The following is a 24,208-nucleotide window of genomic DNA, read 5'->3' on the forward strand; positions in this document are numbered from 1 at the left end:
ATGACACTCTGACAGTGTCACACTCCCTTACTATCGGCCCTTCAACAGTGCAGCACTCCCTCAACGATGACACCGTAACGATGCAGGATTCCCTCAGTCCTGGCTCTGCAACAGTCAAGCATTCAATCAACACTGACCCTCTGTTAGTGCAGCACACCCCTAATATTGATCCTGTGACAGTGCAGCACTCCCTGAATATTGGCCTTCCGACAGAGTGGCACTTTCTTGACGAAGACACTCTGACAATACAGTTTTCCCTCATTGCTGATCCTCTGGCAGTGCAGCATTCTGTCATCATTGGCACCTTGCCAGTGGAGCTACATGCTTCTTATTGACCCTCCACAGTGCAGCACTGCCTCTCTACTGACTCTACAACATGAATATTGATCCCTGAACTGGAGGTTCTCTTTCATACCCACCCCCACAAAGAGAAGCCCTCCCTCATCTTTAACCCTCTGACAGTGCAGCACTCCCTTAATATTAACCCGCTGCCGGTGTGGCACTCCGTTACAGAGCAGAACTCCAACAAAGTGATCATCTGAGTGTCACGCACACACTCAATATTGACCCTCCAACAGCGTAGCCCTCCCTCAGAACTGACCGTCTGACATCCATACACTGATAGTGTCGCAATTCTGTAATATCGACCCCCACTGACGCAGCAGAACTCTCTCAATATTGGCCTTCGGACAGTACTGCGCTACTGATCCTTCGGCGGTGCCTCTTGATATCAATCCTCTGACATTGTAGCACTCCCTCAGTACTAACTCTCTGAACGTGCAGCACTCTCTCAGGTCTGATTCTGCGCTATTTCAGCACTCCCACGTCATTAACCCTCTGACAGTGCAGCACTCCCTTTATATTATATTGTATTTATCAACCCTCCAACAGTGCACTATTTCCTTAATATTGGACCTCTGATTGGACAAGCTGACAGCATCTCATGTTCTTTATCGACAGAGAGTCAGTTCTGTGGTAGTACTTCATTGTAATGGGTCAGAGTGGGTCTAATCAATCCAACCCCAAACCTAACCGCGGCTTCAGGTCTAAGCCTAGCCTCAGGCCTAACACTCACCCTCAACCTCAGCAGAAGCCTCAGCCCCAAACCTAAATGTGGTCTGAGCTCTAACCCTAACCATAGACTCAGCCCTAAGCCTAACCTCAGCCTTAACCCAAAACCTCTCCCGAGCCCGACCCCGAACTCCAAACTTAACCTCATTAGTAACCCTAACACAAGTCTCATCCCTCACCCTAACTCTACCCTCATCCAAAACCTTGTCCAATCCTCACACCTAACCCCTAGCCTCGGTCCTAACCCAAACCCTAACCCTCGCCACCCTCTCACGCTAATCCTCATTGTTAATTAGTGAGTACTGAGGTATAGCAGCACTGTCAGAGCATCAGAATAGTGGGAGTGAACTATTGTCAGACTGTCGATACTGAGGCAGTGCCTCATTATAGAAGGGTCAGAATTGAAGCAGTGCCACACTAACAGAGACTCAGTACTGAGGTACTGCAACAGCGTCATAGAATCTGAACTGTGGGCGTGCATTATTGTCACAGGGTCATGAACTGAGGCAGTGTCTCCTTGTGAGAGGGTCAGTACTGACAGAGAGCCTTCCTTGCCTGACGGTCAGTACTGAGGCACTGCTTCTTTGTCAGGGGGTCTGGAGGGATAGTGTCTCATTGTTGGTCAGTCCAGTGTGAGGCAGTAGCTCATTGGTGGAGGGTCAGTCCTCAGGGTGGGCGGATGATGTGGAGGTGCTGGTGTTGGACTTGGGCGGACAAGGCTGAGTATTGACACTCTGCTACAAATGCACTCTCTCGTTCTGACCCTCTGATAAAGGCAAACTCCCTAATTGCTGACACTCTGCCAAGTAGGCACTGGCTCAAACAGACCCTCTGACAATAGGCCACTGACCCTCTGACAGAGCTGCAGTACCTCAGTGAGGCAGTGGCACTCCTTGAATTCTGATCCCATCATAATCAGGCACTGCGTCAGTACTGACGGAAAACTGATCCAATGACAATGAGGCACTCCATCAGGACTTACCTCTGACAGTGCTAGATTACCTCTGTACTGACCTTCTAAAATGGGTGGCACTCCTTCAATTCTGACCCCCTTACAACATAGCCCTGCTGCAGTGCCGACCCTCTGACAACAAGGCATTCTCTGAAGCCTGATCCCCTCAAGATGAGGTCACATTTCAGTATTAACACTGACAAAGAGTCACTTCCTCTATATTGACCCTCTCATCGTGCGGCACACCCTCAGTTCTGATCTTACGACAATGGGGCACTTTTGACCAGCTGACAATGGTGCTCTCCCTCAGTTCTGACACCTCCACAGTTCTGCACTACCTCTGTACTGACTCTCAGTACTGACCCTATTCTGATCCATTACAATGAGGCGCTGCCTCACTTGTGGTTGTATAACAATGATGCACTCCATCGATTCTGCGCCGCACACAGTGCTGTAATACTTCCGTACTGCCCTGTAATTGTGTGGCACTCCCTTAATTTTGACCCCCTTACACTGAGGCTGTGCCTCAGTATTCACCTCTGAAAATAATGCACTCCTACAGATCTGGCCCTCTGATGCTACTGCAATAACTTGGTTTTTATCGGCTCGTCACGTGGTTAGCTTCAATGCTGATGCCATTACACGGAGGCAGTTTCTCAGAACTGACCTTCTAACAATGGCACTCCCTTCGGACTGTCAGATACAGCCACACTACCTCCGTTTTGACCCTCTCATCACGTGGCAGTCCCTCAATTCTGAACTCCTCACAATGAGTCGCTAACTCAGTATTGACCCTCTGACAAAGAGGCACTCCCTTAGGGCTGACCTTGCACCAATCAGATACTGCCTCACACCAAACCCTCTCGAATAATGAGGCACTGCTTCAGCACAGACCCTCTGACAAAGACGCACTGCCTCAGAACTTACTCTCCAGCTATGGCGACCGGCCAGGCCACAAAACGGACCTGCTGACAATGAGGCACTTCCTACCATCTTGAATCATGTGGCATATCTCTAATCCTGTGGCCCTCTCTCAGTTCTGTTGCCACTGCATTGAGGCATTCCCTCTTCGTTGATCCTCTGAACTCCCTCAAGACTGACCATCCACCGTTGATGCACTACCTCAGATCTGACCCACTGACAGTCCTACAATCTGTCACCATTCCATGTAGCATTCCAGCAATTCTGACCCCATTTCAATGAGACGCTGTTTCAGATGGTCACTCTGAAAACGAAGCGCATTCTCAGGACTAAATCTCTGAAACTAAAGCACTTCCTCAGTACTAACTCTCTGGCAGGCAAGAATTGGAGGTTAGGTTAGGGCTGAGGTTAGACTTGGAGCTTAGGCGAGGGTTGGGGTTGAGGCTAAGCGTTAATTGGGGCTGTGTGTTACGGTTCATTTTAGGGCTGAGGCCATAGCTGGTGGTAGGGCTGAGGCTCACTTTAGGGCTGAGACTAGATGTTCGGTCTGAGGATCAGCATTAGGGCTGAGGGTAGGGAGGGTTTACGCTGAGGATAGGGTTAGGGTTAAAGTTAATGCTGAGGTGAGGGTTAGCCTGAGGCGAGCGTTTGTATGGGTTTAGGGCAGAGGCTGGGTTTAGAGTCAGGGTTCGGGCAAAGAGACGCTGCCTCAGAACTGACCTGCTGACAATTAGCCAGTACCTTAGGTACTGATGAGCTAATAAAAAGGCACTGACACTGCAGCAATGAAGTCTTGCCTCACAACTAATTCACAAAGGGCTCATAATTGAGGAAGTGCCGAATGATGAAAGGGTGCGGACTGAGGTGTTGCACAACTGTCAGAGGGTCAGAACTAAGGTATTGCGTCATTATCAGATGGTCAATACTGCAGCAGTGGCCCACTGTAATAGGGTCAGAAAGGTCATACTGAGGTCTTGCAAGATAGGGTCAGAACTGTTGGAGTGATTCATTATCAGAGGGTGGGCACTGAGGCATTGAAGCATTGACAGAGGATCAACACACTGTCTGTATTGAATATGTGGCAATAATGTTCTGACTCCATAACATCAAGGCACTGCCTCAAAACTGACCCTTAATACTGACCCTCGCACAGTGCTGCATTGCCTCAGTCGTGATGCTGCATTCGTGTGGTACTAGCAGTTCCAACCCCATGAATAGGATGGGCTGAAGGGTAAAAGTTCTTGATATTTGAGAAATGGTTGACTTTGAATGAGTCCTGTCAGCATTCCTGTTTTACAGTTAGTTTTATTTCTGTAACTGGTTTTTTGCTTTGCCAAGTCGTTTGTTACACCGGAGCAGAGGGAGCATTTTGTTCCTCGGCACTGGACGTCATCTCGGAATGAGACCACGAACGGTGCCAGGAACAACCTCAGCCTCCAGGCCAGCCATTGATCGAGGGGTCCCTCACGGCCAGAAGAACATGAGGCTTATTCTTTTTTACTCTCTACTTGTTATTCTTTTTCATTACTCTTTCTCCATCTTTTATTTCCTCAATAAATGTTCATCTTTCAGAAAATTGGCAAGCAGAAAACTGCACTTGATAGAATCATAAAAGAACCACTTCGATGCACGCTGTCATCAAAAACACACCATTATTATGAGCCACTGCCTCAGCATTATCCTCTGACAATATCGCACTCCCACAGATTTGACCCTTTGACAACGAAGCAAGGCCTCAGTATTGAAGCTCTGACAATGCTTCAATCCCTCAGTTCTGACCATCTGACAAGGAGGCACCTTTATTTCTGACCCTCTCACAGTAGCAATATCTCAGGACTGACCTTCTATTTGTATGGCATTGCCTCACCTTAGAATGAGGTGCTGCCTCAGTCTTCACCTTCTGACAATAATGCACTCCCACAGTTCGGACCCTCTCATACTGCTGCATTTCTTCAATACTGACACTAAAAATGTGTGGCAGATCTTTAGTGCTGATCCTTTTTGCAAGGAAGCATTGTCTCAGTATTGACCATCTGACAATGATGAACTCTCACAGGGGTCAGGACTGAACCCCTGTCCATGAGGCACTTCTTCAGTGCCCGCACTCATTATTCGCCTTCTGACAAAGCTTCAATACCTCAGTACTGACCCTCTCACAGGGCCGATCTTCTGTCAAATCGAGAGAATTAATACAGAGGAAGTGCCTCTTATTAGAGGGTCTGCCTGAACTCTTGGTTGAAGTGTTCAAAAAATTGCTACAACCTGAAAGAAGCAATTCTTCCCTGAATTAATGGGCAACCAATTTGAAAATGTGGCCTCTGGTCGTAAAATCTTTCACAAATGGGAGTAATCTCTCCGGATATACACTATCAAGCCTCTTCAGAATCTTAAATGTCGAAAAAATAAGTTTTTTTTCAATCTTATGAACTCCAATGAATGTAGCCCAACTTTCCTAAGCATAGCAATCCCCTCCGCCATTTCCGAAATCAACCCAGTCAACATGAGGTGTTCGGACTACGCAGCACTCGCTCTGTGGCCGTACATGACTTGTAAGTTACCATCCTGCTGCTACGACTCTACTTCTATTTACGATGCAGTCCTCCGTCCATCGGAACGTACTACCCTTGAACACATGGGCTCTTTTCTTTTGAGACACCTTATCAGCTGTACCTTATCAAATGCTTTGTTGAAATATCAATGTACTACATCAACTGGTGGTCCTTCATCAGTAATGTTTGTTTCCTTCTCAAAGCACTGTAGCAAGTTTGTCAAGTATTATTTCCCCTTTATGAAAGGATGTTAACTCTGTAGGATGTTATAGCACACTCAGTACCCTATTATTTCATCTTTCATTGCCGGCATGAACATCTACCCAGGTTGACCTAAATTGGCAATACTTGCTTACTATTTTGTCCAAGTATCTTTGTAATAATGGTGTTATGTTCACAATCTTTCAATCCTCTGTGAATTTTCCACAATCTAAGGATTCTTGGAAGATTATCATCAGTGCCTCCATTGTATCTGTAGCTGCATTGTTCAACATGAGAGGATACAACTCATCACACCCCTTGGATATTTTCTCTACTGATTGGAGTCATGTTTGGAATTCTGTGCAGTGACATTCACTTTTAACAGTTTGCTAAATACTACCAGGAACAGAAATTGTCATCCAGCTGCAACTAAACTAAAGCTTTCAGCACAGAAGGAAGTGTTTCAATTCATAATGAACCTATTACCTCCTGAAAAGGGCAATACGATTTGCCTCAGTCCATAAATGTTCTTTCTCCAACATCCTGAGATGCATTATCTGTATTTCTTCAAATTTACCACAGAATCTGTTTCAATCATCCTTTCAGCAATACGCATGACAACAATTCGGCATTCTTAGTCCCCCTGTAGCCTCCGTTGCACACGTGCATTGTTAGATGATTATTTATTTGTGTGCCTGCTTTTTTGCTCAAATGGATAAAGGTAAATTTCTGTTCTTTTGTCATCAGAACTATTGCCTCCTCACTCTCATCTTCCTTGTTTTATCCTGTGCTGGAATATTTAATTTGTTGACATATCTGAAATATGTTGTTGAATGGATCGGGTTTTGTAACATTGTATTCCCCATAGACCATCTAACGATGCTGTTGCTTGTTCTAACAGTTATTATCTCGCAGAGTGGAAAATGCAGTCTGAAAGCAATGGAACGTTATCGATGAAGAAGTTGATGCATAAATTGCTGCGATCTTCCAAACTACAAACTCACCTTCAATTCTTTCTCAGTCAGAGCATTATGCCGGCGCAAATGAATCGTGTTCTCAAAGGGACTTCCAAAACCATGGAATTGAATTTATATTGATTTCTTCTTCCCTCTTCAGAAATGCAAAGTAGTATCGTGATGAAGCTTCCAAGGCGATGATTGTGTCCTTCAATGAACGGAAAAGTGACTTTTAGATTCATGGAAATATTTCACTACTTCTATAGACATGAAAGGCAAACATTCTCCCTGCATCTGACCCAGTCTCATTTTATCGTATCTTTCTGATTTTACACGCCACGGGACAATCATTGCAGTGTAACAGAAATGTTGATCATGGAAAATATATCACTGTTTTCATAAATAATGGCAAATTTTCAACATCTTGCAATTGTATGAAGGCTCAGTCTCATCACCCCTCGCCTGCTGCACAAAGGCATTCTTACACTGCTTTGAATGTTAGGGCTCAAACAAAACACAATCATGACACAAATGCATCAACACACTACTTTCAATAGGATCTGATATCCTTGCCAGGCACTGGAGGGGTTGCGGAGACTGGTGAGTGGATAAAGTCGTTCCTCTGTTCAAGCAGGAAAACAGGGACTTTCCAGGAAACTACAGACTGGTGAGTGTCTCATGTCTCATAAGTATGGGCTAAGAAGGGACAGCCAGCATGGCATTATGCGGGGCAGGTTATGTCTTACCAAGTCAGTTGAAGTTTTCAAGGAGGTGACAAGGGTGATCAATTCGGGTAGAACAGTTGATAACATATACATGGATTTTACGAACGTTTTCAACAAGGTTCCTCATGGTATGCTCATCCAGAAGATTAGGATCCATGAGATCCATGGTGACTTGGCCTGCCCATATAAGGCAGACGGTCGCGGTGGAAGGCTAACAAAGATAACACAGTGTAGGGCTGGAGGAACACAGCAGGCCAGGCAGCATCAACAATGTCAGCTTTCCTGTTCCTCTGATGCTGCCTGACCTGCTGCGTTCCTCCAGCTCCACACTTGGTTAACTCTGATTCCAGCATCTACAGTTCTTGCCGTCTCAGTGGTGGAAAGCTGTTTTTCTGGCTGCAGCTCAGTGACGAGTGGTGTTCCGCATCGATGTGACTTCTGCTGTTTGTGATATATGTAAATGACTTGGTGGCAAATGTAGACGGGGGATTACTAAGTTTGCAGATGATATAAGGACCAATGGACTTGTGGACAGCATGGAAGGTTGTCAAAGGACACAGCAAGATACAGACCAATTGCAAACTCGAGCGGAGAAATGGCCGATGGAATTTAATCTGGGCAGGCATGAGGTGTTGCATTTTCGGAGACCAAGTGTTAAGGAAAGGGATACACAGTTAATGGCAGGACCCCAAACAGCAGTGATGTCCAGAGGGATCTTGGGGTCCTAGACCATAACTCCCTGACAGTAGCCACACAAGTAGATAGGGTGGTCAAGAAGGCATATCGCATGCTTGCCTTTATGCTGAGGGAAACTCAGTGCAAGAGTCAGGATGTCACATTGCAGCTTTACAAGACTTTGTTGAGACCACACAGAGTATTGCATTCAATTCTGGCCGCCACATTACACTCAGGACGTGCAGGCTTTGGACAGGGTGCAGAAGAGATTTACCAGCATGCTGACTGGAATAGAGGGTATGAACGAGAAGGAGGAGCTGGAAAAACTCTTCGTTTTCTCTGGGGCCGTAGAAGCCGAGGGCAGGCTTGATAGAAGTCTATAAAATTAGGAGATACATAAATACAGCTAACGGTCAGAAAATTTCTCCCCCGGCGTTGAAGTGTCCACTATTAGGGGGCATGCATTTAAGCTGGGGCGGCGGGGTGGGGGGGGGGGGGGGTGGGGGGGTGGAGTTCAAAAGAGATGTGAGGGGCAAATATTTCACACTGAGCATGTTAAAAGTGTGGAATACATTGCCCGGGGTGGTAGTGGATGCAGATACGATGAAAGCATTTAAAAGGGTCTTTTAGTTAAGTGCACGAATATGCAAGGAATGGAGGACTATGGATCAAGGACAGGCAGAAGGGATTATTTCATTTGTCGTCATGTTTGGCCCAACACGGTGGGCCAAAGGGCACATTCCTGTTGCTGTCGTGTTCCAAGTTTTATGCTCACTTGTATCATGATTACAAAAAGTAGGATTGGGAAGAATTTTTGAGAAGCGTTTGAGAACATTATTTCATGTAAGGACAAACGGGATAAGGATTAGGTGACACAGCACAAACAGATTTTGGAGCCCATGATGAATCATAGGGACCTCACAAGCACCAATGATCAGAGGGATCTCAGGATCTTGATGTGTATGCCTGTTGATCCCCCAATGTAATGGACCAGGTCGTTGAAGTGGTTTGGAAGGCACACTGGATACTTGTCTTTATTAGACTTAATATTAAGTGACAGAGTTTCAGAATAGGCAGGGTATGTGCAAAATGTTGGTTTGACCCAACAGTGAAGTCAATGATGAGAAAATACAGTGAGACTTGGACAACGATCAGGCTTGGCCTGGTAAAGGATAAGTTACATTTGCACCATAAAAGTACTAAGCAGCAATCAGCTCCAACAAGAGAGAATATGACCATAACAAAAAAATTCCATGTCCTTCCACTCACATCATCCTTACATTTATTTTTTTTTTAAATGTGCAAGTGCTATGCAAGCCATGCAAGGCTACGGGCCAGGTGTTGGAAATCAGGTTAGCACCATTCAGTGCTTGTCCTTGACTGTCACAGAATCCGTGAGCTTAAGAATGTATTTCTCCTGTATTGTTGACTACTGAGGTGCTTGGCTATCCACTAAACCAAGGTTAACACTGATCTAAAACTAAACTGGGTCAGTTATATAACCAGCAGTAGCCAGGTCCATGGTACAAACCACCCTGCTGTGGGACAGGGTCAGGCAAATCCAAGTGAGCGAGCGTGGTTGGAGACTCATTCATTGGGGGCATAGATTCTGTCGCCACATTTGAGACACCAGGGCTGTCTGTTGCTTCCCTGGTGCCAAGGTCAAGGACATCTCTGAGTGGTTGCAACAAATTCTTAAGGTGGAGGGTGAGCAGCCAAGGGCACCGTGCACGTTGGTACCAATGACATAGGCACAAAGAGGGAAGACATCCTGCGGACTATGGACAAGGAGTTAGCAAAGAGGCTGAAAGGCAGGACCCAGAGGGTAATAATTTATGGGTTGCCACGAGTGCCACATGTTAGAGAGTTGTCATAGAAAGATAGGTGAGATGAATGCATGGTTAAGGAGCTGAAACAGGGGGCAGGGTTTCCGGCTCATGGATAATTGGGATGACCTGTGCAAGAGGGATGGGAGGCAAGACGCTGTGAGCGGGACAGGACAGAGGGAACAAGTCGTTGTGAGCGGGTTACGACGGAGAGGACAAGTGCCTGTGAGGAGGTCAGGAAGGAGGGGCAAGTCGCTGTCAGCGGGACTGGGCTGCGGGGGGCCAGTCCCTGTGAGCGCGACAGGACTGCAGGGGGCAAGTCGCTGCGAGCGGGTCAGGGCTGCGGGGGCCAAGTCGCTGTGAGCGCGACAGGACTGCAGGGGGCAAATCGCTGTGAGCGGGACAGGGCTGTGGGGGGCAAATCGCTGTGAGCGGGACAGGGCTGTGGGGGCAAATCGCTGTCAGCGGGACAGGGCTGCGGGGGCCAGTACCTGTGAGCTGGTCAGGACTAAGGGGGCACATGGCTGTCAGCGGGACAGGGCTGCGGGGGCAAATCGCTGTCAGCGGGACAGGGCTGCGGGGGCCAGTCCCTGTGAGGGGGTCAGGGCTGCGGGGGCAGGCCGCTGTGAGCGGGTCAGGACTGTGGGGGCAGGCTGCTGTGAACGGGACAGGGCTGCAGGGGCAAGTCTTGGTGAGCGGGTCAGGGCTGCGGGGGCTAGTCGCTGTCAGCGGGTCAGGACTGCAGGGGGCAATACACTGTGAGCGGTACAGGGCTGCGGGGGCAAGTCGCTTTGAGCGGGACAGGGCTGCAGGGGCAAGCCGCTGTGAGCGGGTCAGGGCTTCGTGGCCCAGGCCGCTGTGAGCGGGTCAGTGCTGCGGGGCCCAGGCCCTGTCAGCGGGTCAGGGCGGCGGGGGCAGGCCGCTGTGAGCGGGTCAAGGCGCAGGGGTCAGGCCGCTGTGAGCGGGTTAGGGCTGCGGGGCCCAGTCCGCGGTGAGCGGGTCAGGGCGCAGGGGGCAGGCCGCTGTGAGCGGGTCAGGGCGCAGGGGCCCAGGCCACTGCGAGCGGGTCAGGGAGGCGGGGCCCAGTCCCTGTGAGCGGGACAGGGCTGCCGGGCACAGGCCGCTGAGAGCGGGTCAGGGCTGCGGGGCCCAGTCCCTGTGAGCGGGTCAGGGCTGCGGGGGCCAGTCCCTGTGAGCGGGTCAGGGCTGCGGGGGCCAGTCCCTGTGAGCGGGTCAGGGCTGCGGGGGCCAGTCCCTGTGAGCGGGTCAGGGCTGCGGGGGCAGGCCGCTGTGAGCGGGTCAGGGCGGCGGGGGCAGGTCGCTGCGATCGGCTCAGGGCAGTGGGGGCAGGCCGCTGTGAGCCGGACAGGGCAGCGGGGCCCCACAGGACTGCAGGGGGCAATACGCTGGGAGCGGGACAGGGCGGCGGGGGGCAATACGCTGTGAGCGGGACAGGGCGGCCGGTGCAGGCCGCTGTAAGCGGGTCATGGTGGCGGGGGCAGGCCGCTGTGAGCGGGACAGAGCTGCGGGGCGCAGTCCCTGTGACCGGTTCAGGGCAGCAGGGGGCAAGTCGCTGTGAGCGGGTCAGGGCTGCAGGGGGCAAGTTGCTGTGAGCGGATCAGGGCTGTGGGACCGAGTCCCTGTGAGCGGGTCAGAGCTGCGGGGCCCAGGCCGCTGTGTGCGGGTCAGGGCGGCGGGTCCCAGTCCCTGCCAGCGGGTCAGGACGACGGGGGCAGGCCGCTGCGAGCCTGTCAGGGCGGCGGGGGCAGACGGCTACGAGCGGGTCAGGGCGCCGGGGCCCAGTCCCTGTGCGCGGGACAGGGCTGCGGGGCCCAGGTCGCTGAGCGCGGGTCAGGTCGGCGGGGCCCACGCCGCTGCAAGCGGGTCAGGGCAGCGGGGGCAGGCCGCTGCGAGCGGGTCAGGACTGCAGTGGGCATTACGCTGTGAGCGGGACCGGGTTGCGGGGGCTGACCGCCGTGAGCGGGTCAGAGCCGGCCGCTGTGCGCGGGTCAGGGCGGCAGGGGCCAGTCCGGGAGCGGGTCAGGGCTGCGGGGCAAGTCGCTGTCAGCGGGACAGGGCTGCGGGGCAAGTCGCTGTCAGGGGAGAGGGCTGCGGGGGAAAGTCGCTGCAAGCGGGTCAGGGCAGCGGGGGCAGGCCGCTATGAGCCAGTCAGGGCGGCGGGGGCAGGCCACTGTGAGCGAGTCAGGGCTTCGGGGCTGAGGCCACTGCGAGCGGGTCAGGGCGGCACGGCCAGGGTCCCTGTGAGCAGGACAGTGCTGCGGGGCTCAGAACGCTGTGAGAGGGTCAGGGCAGCGGGGGCAGGCCGCTGGGAGTGGGTCAGGGTGGCGGGGCGCAGTCCCTGTGAGCGGAACAGGACTGCAGAGGGCAATACGCTGTGAGCGGGTCAGGGCGGCGGGGGCAGGCCACTGCGAGCCTGTCAGGGCGCCGGGGCCCAGTCCCTGTGCGCGGGACAGGGCTGCGGGGCCCAGGCCGCTGTGAGCGGGTCAGGGCGGCGGGGCCCAGGCCGCTGCAAGCGGGTCAGGGCGGCGGGGCCCAGGCCGCTGCAAGCGGGTCAGGACTGAGAGGGCAATACGCTGTGAGCGGGTCAGGACAGAGAGGGCAATACGCTGTGAGCGGGTCAGGGCTTCGGGGCCCAGGCCACAGCGAGCGGGTCAGGGCGGCGGGACCAGGGTCCCTGTGAGCGGGACAGGGCTGCGGGGCCCAGGCCGCTGTTAGCAGGTCAGGGCGGTGGGGCCTGGTCCCTGTCAGGGCGACAGGGCTGCGGGGGCCAGTCCCTGTTAGTGGGTCAGGGCTGCGGGGGGCAATACGCTATGAGCGGGACAGGGCTGCGGGGGCAAGTCGCTTTGAGCGGGACAGGGCTTGCGGGGGGCAATACGCTGTGAGCGGGCCAGGGCTGCAGGGGGCAGGTGCTGTGCGCGGGTCAGGGCTGCGGGGCCCAGTCCCTGTGAGCGGGACAGGGCTGCGGGACCCAGTCCCTGTGAGTGGGACAGGGCTGCGGGACCCAGTCCCTGTCAGAGGGACAGGGCTGCAGGGGCAAGCCTCTGTGAGCGGGTCAGGGCATCGGGGCCCAGGCCGCTTTAAGCGGCTCACGGCTGCGGGGCCCAGTCCCTGTCAGCGGGTCAGGGCGGCGGGGGCAGGCCGCTGTGAGCGGGTCAAGGCGCAGGGGTCAGGCCGCTGTGAGCGGGACAGGGCTGCGGGGCCCAGGCCGCGGTGAGTGGGTCAGGGCGCAGGGGGCAAGCCGCTGTGAGCGGGTCAGGGCGGCGGGGTCCAGGCCGCTGCAAGCGGGTCAGGGCGGCGGGGGCAGGCCGCTGCGAGCGGGTCAGGGCGCCGGGGCCCAGTCCCTGCCAGCGGGTCAGGACTGAGGGGGCAGGCCGCTGTGAGCGGGTCAGGACTGCAGGGGGCAATACGCTGTGAGCGGTTCAGTGCTTCGGGGCCCAGGCCACTGCGAGCGGGTCAGGGCGGCGGGGCCAGGGTCCCTGTGAGCGGGACAGGGCTGCGGGGCCCAGGCCGCTGTTAGCAGGTCAGGGCGGTGGGGCCTGGTCCCTGTCAGGGTGACAGGGCTGCGGGGGCCAGTCCCTGTTAGTGGGTCAGGGCTGCGGGGGTCAGTCACTGTGAGCGGGACAGGGCTGCGGGGGCCAGTACGCTGTGAGCGGGTCAGGACTGCAGCGGGCAAGTCGCTGTGAGCGGGTCAGGACTGCGGGGCCAAGTCCGTGTGAGTGGGTCAGGGCTCCGGGGGCCAGACCCTGTAAGCGGGACAGGACTGCGGGGGGCAAGTCGCTGTGAGCGGGTCAGGACTGCTGGGGGCCAGGCCCTGTGAGCGGGTCAGGGCTGCGGGGGCCCGTCCCTGTGAGCGGGACACGGCTGCGGGGAGGCAATACCATGTGAGCGGGACAGGGCTGCGGGGCCCAGTCCGCTGTGAGCGGGACACGGCTGCGCGGGCCAGTCCCTGTGAGCGGGACACGGCTGCGGGAGGCAGTACGCTGTGAGTGGGACAGGGCTGCAGGGCCCAGGCCGCTGTGAGCGGGTCAGGGCGGCGGGGCCCAGTCCCTGCCAGCGGGTCAGGGCGGTGGGGGCAGGCCGCTGCGAGCGGGTCAGGGCGGCGGAGCCCAGGCCGCAGCAAGCGGGTCAGGGCAGCGGGGGCAGGCCGCTGCGAGCGGGTCAAGGCGCAGGGGTCAGGCCGCTGTGAGCGGGACAGGGCTGCGAGGCCCAGGCCGCGGTGAGCGGGTCAGGGCTGCGGGGGCCCAGTCCCTGTGAGCGGGACAGGGCTGCGAGGCCCAATTCCTGTGAGCGGGACAGGGCTGCGGGGCCCAGTCCCTGTGAGCGGGCCAGGGCTGCGGGGGCCATACCCTGTGAGCGGGAAACGTCTGCGGTGGCGAGTCCCTGTTAGTGGGTCAGGGCTGCGGGGGCCAGTCGCTGTGAGCGGGACAGTGCTCCGGGGCCCAGTCCCTGTGAGCGGGACATGGCTGAGAGGCCCAGTCCGCTGTGAGCGGGACAAGGCTGTTGGGCCCAGTCCCTGTGAGCGGGCCAGGGCTGCGGTGGCCATACCCTGTGAGCGGGAAACGTCTGCGGTGGCTAGTCCCGGTGAGCGGGACAGGGCTGCGGGGGGCAGTCCGCTGTGAGCAGGACACGGCTGCGGGCGGCAGTACGCTGTGAGCGGGACAGGACTGCTGAGGGCCAGTCCCTGTTAGTGGTCCACAGCTACGGGGGGCAGTCCCTGTGAGTGGGTCAGGGCTGCTGGGGGCAGTACTCTTTGAGCGGGACAGGGCTGCGGGTCCCAGTCCCTGTGAGCAGATCAGGGCTGTGGGGGCCAGTCCCTGTGAGCGGGACACGGCGGAGGGGGGCAGTCGCTGTGAGCAGATCAGGGCTTTTGGGGCCACTTTCTGTGAGCAGGACACGGCTGCGGGGGGCAGTACGCTGTGAGCAGGTCAGGGCTGCGGGGGCAAGTGCCTGTTAGTGGGTCAGGGCTGCAGGCGCCAGTCGCTGTGAGCGGGACATGGCTGAGAGGCGCAGTCCGCTGTGAGCGGGACATGGCTGAGAGGCGCAGTCCGCTGTGAGCGGGACAAGGCTGCCGGGGGCAGTACGCTGTGAGCGGGTCAGGGCTGCGGGGCCCAGTCCTTGTTAGTGGGACACGGCTGCGGGGGGCAGTACCTGTGAGCGGGTCAGGGCTGCAGGGGGCAGTACGCTGTGAGCGGGACAGGACTGCAGGGGGCAAGTCGCTGTGAGCGGGTCAGGACTGCTGGGGGCCAGGCCCTGTGAGCGGGTCAGGACTGCTGGGGGCCAGGCCCTGTGAGCGGGTCAGGGCTGCGGGGGGCAATACCTTGTGAGCGGGACAGGGCTGTGCGGGCCAGTCCCTGTTAGTGGGTCAGGGGTGCGGGGGTCAGTCACTGTGAGCGGGACAGGGCTGCGGGGGCCAGTACGCTGTGAGCGGGTCAGGACTGCAGGGGGCAAGTCGCTGTGAGCGGGTCAGGACTGCGGGGACAAGTCACTGTGAACGCTCAGGGCTACGGGCTCCAGTCCCTGGGAGTGGGACACGGCTGCGGGGGCCAGTCCCTGTGAGCGGGACACGTCAACGGGGGGCAGTACGCGGTGAGCGGGACACCACTGCGGGGGGGGGGGGCAAGTCGGTGTGAGCGGGTCAGGACTGCGGGGGGCAAGTCGCTGTGAGCGGGTCAGGACTGCGGGGGGCAAGTCCCTGTGAGCAGATCAGGGCTGTGGGGACCAGTCCCTGTGAGCGGGACACGGCTGCGGGGGGCAGTACGCTGTGAGCGGGTCAGGGCTGCGGGGGCAAGTCCCTGTGAGCGGGTCAGGGCTGCCCGGGCCAGGACCTGTGAGCGGGTCAGGGCTGCAGGGGCCAGTATGCTGTGTGCGGGAGAGGGCTGCAGGGCCTAGGCCCTGTGAGCGGGACACGTCTGCGGGGGGCAGTACGTGGTGAGCGGGACAGGGCTGCGGGGCCCAGGCCGCTGTTAGCAGGTCAGGGCGGTGGGGCCTGGTCCCTGTCAGGGTGACAGGGCTGCGGGGGCCAGTCCCTGTTAGTGGGTCAGGGCTGCGGGGGTCAGTCACTGTGAGCGGGACAGGGCTGCGGGGGCCAGTACGCTGTGAGCGGGTCAGGACTGCAGCGGGCAAGTCGCTGTGAGCGGGTCAGGACTGCGGGGCCAAGTCCGTGTGAGTGGGTCAGGGCTCCGGGGGCCAGACCCTGTAAGCGGGACAGGACTGCGGGGGGCAAGTCGCTGTGAGCGGGTCAGGACTGCTGGGGGCCAGGCCCTGTGAGCGGGTCAGGGCTGCGGGGGCCCGTCCCTGTGAGCGGGACACGGCTGCGGGGAGGCAATACCATGTGAGCGGGACAGGGCTGCGGGGCCCAGTCCGCTGTGAGCGGGACACGGCTGCGCGGGCCAGTCCCTGTGAGCGGGACACGGCTGCGGGAGGCAGTACGCTGTGAGTGGGACAGGGCTGCAGGGCCCAGGCCGCTGTGAGCGGGTCAGGGCGGCGGGGCCCAGTCCCTGCCAGCGGGTCAGGGCGGTGGGGGCAGGCCGCTGCGAGCGGGTCAGGGCGGCGGAGCCCAGGCCGCAGCAAGCGGGTCAGGGCAGCGGGGGCAGGCCGCTGCGAGCGGGTCAAGGCGCAGGGGTCAGGCCGCTGTGAGCGGGACAGGGCTGCGAGGCCCAGGCCGCGGTGAGCGGGTCAGGGCTGCGGGGGCCCAGTCCCTGTGAGCGGGACAGGGCTGCGAGGCCCAATTCCTGTGAGCGGGACAGGGCTGCGGGGCCCAGTCCCTGTGAGCGGGCCAGGGCTGCGGGGGCCATACCCTGTGAGCGGGAAACGTCTGCGGTGGCGAGTCCCTGTTAGTGGGTCAGGGCTGCGGGGGCCAGTCGCTGTGAGCGGGACAGTGCTCCGGGGCCCAGTCCCTGTGAGCGGGACATGGCTGAGAGGCCCAGTCCGCTGTGAGCGGGACAAGGCTGTTGGGCCCAGTCCCTGTGAGCGGGCCAGGGCTGCGGTGGCCATACCCTGTGAGCGGGAAACGTCTGCGGTGGCTAGTCCCGGTGAGCGGGACAGGGCTGCGGGGGGCAGTCCGCTGTGAGCAGGACACGGCTGCGGGCGGCAGTACGCTGTGAGCGGGACAGGACTGCTGAGGGCCAGTCCCTGTTAGTGGTCCACAGCTACGGGGGGCAGTCCCTGTGAGTGGGTCAGGGCTGCTGGGGGCAGTACTCTTTGAGCGGGACAGGGCTGCGGGTCCCAGTCCCTGTGAGCAGATCAGGGCTGTGGGGGCCAGTCCCTGTGAGCGGGACACGGCGGAGGGGGGCAGTACGCTGTGAGCGGGTCAGGGCTGCGGGGGCAAGTCCCTGTTAGTGGGTCAGGGCTGCGGGGGCCAGTCGCTGTGAGCAGATCAGGGCTTTTGGGGCCACTTTCTGTGAACAGGACACGGCTGCGGGGGGCAGTACGCTGTGAGCAGGTCAGGGCTGCGGGGGCAAGTGCCTGTTAGTGGGTCAGGGCTGCAGGCGCCAGTCGCTGTGAGCGGGACATGGCTGAGAGGCGCAGTCCGCTGTGAGCGGGACATGGCTGAGAGGCGCAGTCCGCTGTGAGCGGGACAAGGCTGCCGGGGGCAGTACGCTGTGAGCGGGTCAGGGCTGCGGGGCCCAGTCCTTGTTAGTGGGACACGGCTGCGGGGGGCAGTACCTGTGAGCGGGTCAGGGCTGCAGGGGGCAGTACGCTGTGAGCGGGACAGGACTGCAGGGGGCAAGTCGCTGTGAGCGGGTCAGGACTGCTGGGGGCCAGGCCCTGTGAGCGGGTCAGGACTGCTGGGGGCCAGGCCCTGTGAGCGGGTCAGGGCTGCGGGGGGCAATACCTTGTGAGCGGGACAGGGCTGTGCGGGCCAGTCCCTGTTAGTGGGTCAGGGGTGCGGGGGTCAGTCACTGTGAGCGGGACAGGGCTGCGGGGGCCAGTACGCTGTGAGCGGGTCAGGACTGCAGGGGGCAAGTCGCTGTGAGCGGGTCAGGACTGCGGGGACAAGTCACTGTGAACGCTCAGGGCTACGGGCTCCAGTCCCTGGGAGTGGGACACGGCTGCGGGGGCCAGTCCCTGTGAGCGGGACACGTCAACGGGGGGCAGTACGCGGTGAGCGGGACACCACTGCGGGGGGGGGGGGGGGGGCAAGTCGGTGTGAGCGGGTCAGGACTGCGGGGGGCAAGTCGCTGTGAGCGGGTCAGGACTGCGGGGGGCAAGTCCCTGTGAGCAGATCAGGGCTGTGGGGACCAGTCCCTGTGAGCGGGACACGGCTGCGGGGGGCAGTACGCTGTGAGCGGGTCAGGGCTGCGGGGGCAAGTCCCTGTGAGCGGGTCAGGGCTGCCCGGGCCAGGACCTGTGAGCGGGTCAGGGCTGCAGGGGCCAGTATGCTGTGTGCGGGAGAGGGCTGCAGGGCCTAGGCCCTGTGAGCGGGACACGTCTGCGGGGGGCAGTACGTGGTGAGCGGGACAGGACTGCGGGGGGGGCAAGTCGCTGTGAGCGGGTCAGGACTGGGGGGGGCAAGTCGCTGTGAGCGGGACACGTCTGCGGGGGGCAGTACGTGGTGAGCGGGACAGGACTGCGGGGGGGGCAAGTCGCTGTGAGCGGGTCAGGACTGGGGGGGGCAAGTCGCTGTGAGCGGGTCAGGGCTGCGGGGCCAGTCCCTGTGAGCGCCAGCTCCAGTTCCCTAACGCTGTTTTCAAGGAGCTGGAGTTGGGTGCACTTCCCGCCGCTGTAGTCAGCAGGGACACTAGTGGTGACCCTTACCTCCCACATTCTGCAGGAGGAGCATTCAACTGCCCTGACCTCCGTTCCCATTATTCTAAATTCCCAAAGAGACTGTTTAAAATAAAGAATAAAAAATAAACTAGTTACCTTCTGTCGCACAGAAACTTTTTTTTGCTTCGAGGAGGAGGATGGGTGGGAGACACTACCCGAGTAGTGTTTCGGGTAATGCAACCACACAAGTATATTCATATAAATATTATATATATGTAATATATAAAATATTATATGTATAAATATTATATACACAAATATAAATTAGTACATATATTTTCATTAGGTTTACCCATGCAACGAATTATCTTGGTTAATAGTGACGATGTAGAGTGTTTAAAGGAGTTTAAATTGCTTACTCCCTGTGCACAATGTCCACGAGCATTCATCAAATGCCACTTTAAACAGAAACACATGAGGAAACCACAATAATAGTGAAAACAATGCAAGGTACAATGGCTGGAATATTGAACTCTCATGTTAATGAAATAATAACTTACAACTAGCAGCAGCTAACCACTATTTCACCATACACAGTTCGAATGAGAAACACTCCACTTTCCATAGTGGAGAACAAATTTAAAACAACCATTGATCCAACTTTGTCCACGAAGACATTCTACGAATTCGGGAAATGTTTTCTGTGTGGTGTATTCCTGAGGAAGTTGATGCTAATAATGAAGCATCATTTCACTGAACTCTTGAACTTCCTGGTACGGTTACAGCCAGGAAACGTACAGATTTATCACCAATGCAGCACTGCAGGACAAGAAATGAGAATTGTTACGATTCCAGCTGCTTCAGCAAGTGGAATAGTCAAACCCCAGAATAAAACCTGCCTCGCTAGATCTTTTTCCCCTTTGTCAAACCTTGTGGTCTTTCACTGAAACATTAGCACATCAGACTACAGATTAGATTTTACCAATAAAACAAAAGTTTATTACATTGAAGAAATAAAATAAACCAAAATATCAAATATAGCAGTTTCAAATATTTCAGAACACATTGCAAAAGAAAGTTACCCATGAGAACTTTCCCCTTGACTACTCACAAACTTAAAGCTTAGCCTTCCTCAGTTTTTTCATAGTCTGCAGAATTCTAACAAAATACTTTAACTGTTCTAAACAATCGCCTTTTCTAGAGAGAATGTGCTTAATTCTGAAGTCAATGCTGAACAAACAGAGCTTGCAGTACAGAAACAGGCTCATGATGTTATCTATGTTTCACACAAGACTCTTTCTACCCCTTTTTAACCCTACCATCCCCTTTACCTCATGTGCTCCTCTAGCTTCCTCTGAAAAGTATCTGTGCTATCATTTCAGCCACTCTTCCTGGTTCAAATTTTAACCACTTTCTGGGCAAAGTTGCTTCTCCTGAGTTTCCTGTTAGATTTATTAGTGGCTATGTAGCATCTATATGAATAAAACATTCTTCTATCTGGTCTCAAGAATGAAGCTCCAATAATGGAATTACGAGGTGTGAAGATTTGATAGAGCATAAAACTTGTGCTCTTTCCCCAACATTTTCCACTGAGGAATGAACAAGGAGAGTTCAAGAGCATCCCTGTTACATCCATTGATCAGGAGACTAAAATATCCATTAAACATTCAGGAGGCATTCCACAGCAGTAACACTGATCATATTGTAGTATTCCTCAGAGAGTTTCATGACTGATTCACTGAGAAGCAATCTTGGCTGAGGTTTCTCAGTGGATATTATTCAGAATAAAGCAACATGTTGCCTTCGGCTGTATTGGAAAGCTGCTGGTAATGGAACTGTTGAAAGCATTCACACCTTTTCTGGATCCATCTTTTATTCCTGTACTTATCTCATTGCTACACTTTTTGCGCTTTACAAAAGCATTTCCTTTGTCATTTAAAACAATGCAGTCTCTGTCTCTGTAGCTTCTATCTCTTGTTTAGAACAGTTAAAGTATTTTGTTAGAATTCTGCAGACTATGAAAATACTGAGGAAGGCTAAGCTTTAAGTTTGAGAGTAGTCAAGGGGAAAGTTCTCATGGGTAACTTTCTTTTGCAATGTGTTCTGAAATTTTTGAAACTGCTATATTTGATATTTTGGTTTATTTTATTTCTTCAATGTAATAAACTTCTGTTTTATTGGTAAAATCTAATCTGTAGTCTGATGTGCTTATGTTTCAGTGAAAGACCACAAGGTTTGACAAAGGGGAAAAGGGTTTGACTATTCCACTTGCTGAAGCAGCTGGAATCGTAACAATTCTCATTTCTTGTCCTGCTGTGCTGCATTGGTGATAAATCTGTACCTTTGTTTGCTCTCCCAGGTGGAAGTAAAAAAAATCACATGGTATTCTTTAGAGGAAAAACAGGTGAGATCTCACTGGAATCAACATTGCTAAAAGTGATTATCAGGTCATTATCACATGACAGTTTGTGGGAGCTCATGCAAGTAAATTTACTGTTTGTAGGAACTTATGTAAATACATTCTCTATGTTACAGCAGTGACTACACTTTGTCTGTTTCAAAGCACTTTGGTTTGTCTTTATTGGGGAATATCAATCAAGTCTGAATCCTATTTATGTGTGTTTGGAACTAGATCAGTGAGTTATAAATGTTCCGTTTAATTTTATGCTTAAAGCAATGATTAATTAACTACCGGATTATCCATTCCCCTTTCCCAATTTAACATGGAAACAGAGAAAATTAGACTGGGAGTAGGCCATTCAGTTCTTGAGCCTGCTCCACCATTAAATATGAGCATGCCTGCTCATTCCTGTTCCTGCTTTCTCCCCATATTCTTTGATCTCTTTAGCTCGAAGAACAATATCTAACTCTGTCTTAAAAATATTCAATGATAGAAAATTCCACTGGCTCACCATTCTCTTGGCGAAGACATTTCTCCTCATCTTCGTTCTACTGTGTATCCTTAGTCTGTGACCTTTGGTTCTGCAATCTCCAGTCATTAGGAACACCCTTCTTCACTCACCCTCTTTGATACTCTCCAGCTGTGTGACTTGAATCCACAACCTTTTGACTCAATGGTGATATTTCTACTAAGCCAATACAGTAACAATGGAATCTGTCATGTACCTTCACATCACAGCTATTTCTTTTCTCCATGACTTCATCTTGATTGGCAGCTTGTAAACAGTCAGCACCATACAATACTAGCATAGTAAGTGGCTCCCTACACTCAGAATAGAGAATCTTGAATGAGCATGCAAGTAGATGCCTTAAAGTGGATGCTCCAACTGGAATCTACAAGATACAGTGCAGTAACGCAACAACATTTCTTCAAAGGTTTCTCCAGAACCCACAACATCTACCAACCGGCAGGGCAAGGACAGCAGGCACATGGGGGCATCACTTCTCAGTTTCCCTCCAATCTTCGGATGTACACACAATCCTGACATGAAAATGTTGCCATTCCATCATCTTTACTGATTGAGAATTCTGCAGCTCCCTCCTTATCATCGCTTTGAGAATACTGTGGTTTTGGAAGGCAGCTCAGGAGCATTTGCTCATCAGCAATTAATGCTGGCCCCGTATCAGTGATGCCCACATTCAATAAATAAATAATATTTTAAAAAGAGGCATTCAGAATGAATCACCTCTCTTGCCACCCACTTTGCCAATAGTGTTTCTAGGGCAACTCAAGCAGCACAATGAAAGCAAGATGCTCTGAGGCAGGAGGAATGAAGTAGTTTAAAATGGGAAATATTTGCAGTGGTGCAGAGAAAAGACTGGGAAGTGGGGCAGATCAGAAATCTCTTTTCGCCAGTCAACCCAGGCATAATGGATTGAATGGACTCATTCTGTGCTGTACAATTTTATGATTTTAACCATTGTGGAAAGTGGATGGCAAAGCACAAAGCCATCTATACAAAGTCTAAGTGCTTCAACAAGCAGCTAGGCTGCCACATTACTTTCTGATTTATTGTGCAATTCCATTTCTTTGGTTTAATAGCTTTTTTAAAAAATAAATCTGCATGTACTTACAATGTGTTCTGCAAAACCCACAGCAATTGCTATTCTCCTTCCTTGAAGTTATAAGCAGTTTTACGACAAGGTACGAGAGGCAAGCAAAATCAATAAGGCCATACAAAGCAACCAATTCTGTTCAGGCCAGCATTCATTTCCTCAATCTGAATACACCTTTTACTTTCCCTCACCATGATACAGTACATTCCACATGCACCCACAAAAAAACTATTCATTTCCTGAGTTAGATGCTATAACACTTAAAAGACACTTAGAATCGTACATGAACAGGAAAGATTTGGAGAGTTATGGACCAGGAGCAGGCAGGTGGGACTAGTTTAGCTCGAAAATATGTTTGGCACGGGCTGGTTTGACTGAAGAGTCTGTTTCCATGCTGTATGATTCTATGACTCTGTTTCTCAAGCAGTTCTCAGAAATATTATAAAAAGATTGAATCTAAAATGAGAAGAACAAAAGGTACTCATATACTCCTTTTTCCTCTCTCCAAGTTTAATAAGTGACACCCAGAAAAAAAGAGTCACAATTTTGGCTATTTGATCTGAGCTTACAAGCTAAGAGATTCTGGACAGCAGCAGGAAGAGGGGTCAACCTATGTGCAGTTGGATGATGGATGTTAGAACGGAATATAGGAACATGTCATTTGAGAGCAACAGAAAGCCATTCAGCCCTTTAACTCTGCTCCACCATTCAGTGGCTGATCTGCTTGTGGACTCAAGCCCCTCTGTCCCTTTTCCCCAAGCCCTCGTCTCCCACATCTATCAAAAAACCATCTAACTCAACCTAGAATAAAGTCAATGGTACAGCCGCCAATACTTTTTGGGGAAGAGAATTCCACAGACCCATACACCTCTGATGGAAATCCTCCTTGTCTCCATCTTGGAAGAAGACCTCCTGTTCTTAAATTGTACCCCCTTTTTTGAGATTCCCTCACAAGAGGAAACATTTTCCCTGTACACAATGTATCAAGTCCCCTCAGGATTTTATATATTGCCATAGGATCAATTCTCATTCTTCTAAGTTCCAACTGGTCCAGATCCAACCTTTCCTCACAGGAGAACCCTATCTTCCCAGGAACAGGTCACAGAGTGGTGTCACAGAATGGCTGCCAACAAACCACAACCGATGTATGAGGGTGGCATAAGACAGACAGAATTGGCACACCATGACAGCAGGTCTCCTGGCAGGAGCGGCTACAAGCAGCAGCTTAATAAGAAGGTGCACTCACTATCTACTGGCAAGTTTCTGAAAATTTGCTCCGAGTGAGTGAATGAGAGCAGGCTGCACAGTGTGGTGTTTACACCATTTTCCTTTCACTCACTATACAGATCAATCATTGGATATGAACCCTTTGAAGAGCAGGTGTGCATGCTGGAATGGATAGAGATAGAGGAAGCTGATGTGCTGAAAATTTTGTCAAACATTAAGATTGACAAGTCGCCAGGCCCGGACCAGATTTGTCCTCGGCTGCTTTGGGAAGCGAGAAATGCAATTGCTTCGCCACTTGCAAAGATCTTTGCATCCTCGCTCTCCACTGGAGTCGTACCTGAGGACTGGAGAGAGGCAA

The 24,208-nt window shown here is 53.7% G+C and overlaps 1 protein-coding gene across 1 annotated transcript in view; it reads right to left on the reverse strand.

The window, feature by feature from the left end:
• Window positions 1–24,208, reverse strand: part of LOC132207764 (utrophin-like) — an 85,224-nt gene that overhangs the window by 31,643 nt on the left and 29,373 nt on the right. The gene's annotated exons all lie outside the window — the stretch shown is intronic.

This window comes from Stegostoma tigrinum, unplaced genomic scaffold (genome assembly GCF_030684315.1).
Source record: "Stegostoma tigrinum isolate sSteTig4 unplaced genomic scaffold, sSteTig4.hap1 scaffold_149, whole genome shotgun sequence".
In the NCBI taxonomy this organism is placed as follows: Eukaryota; Metazoa; Chordata; class Chondrichthyes; order Orectolobiformes; family Stegostomatidae; genus Stegostoma; species Stegostoma tigrinum.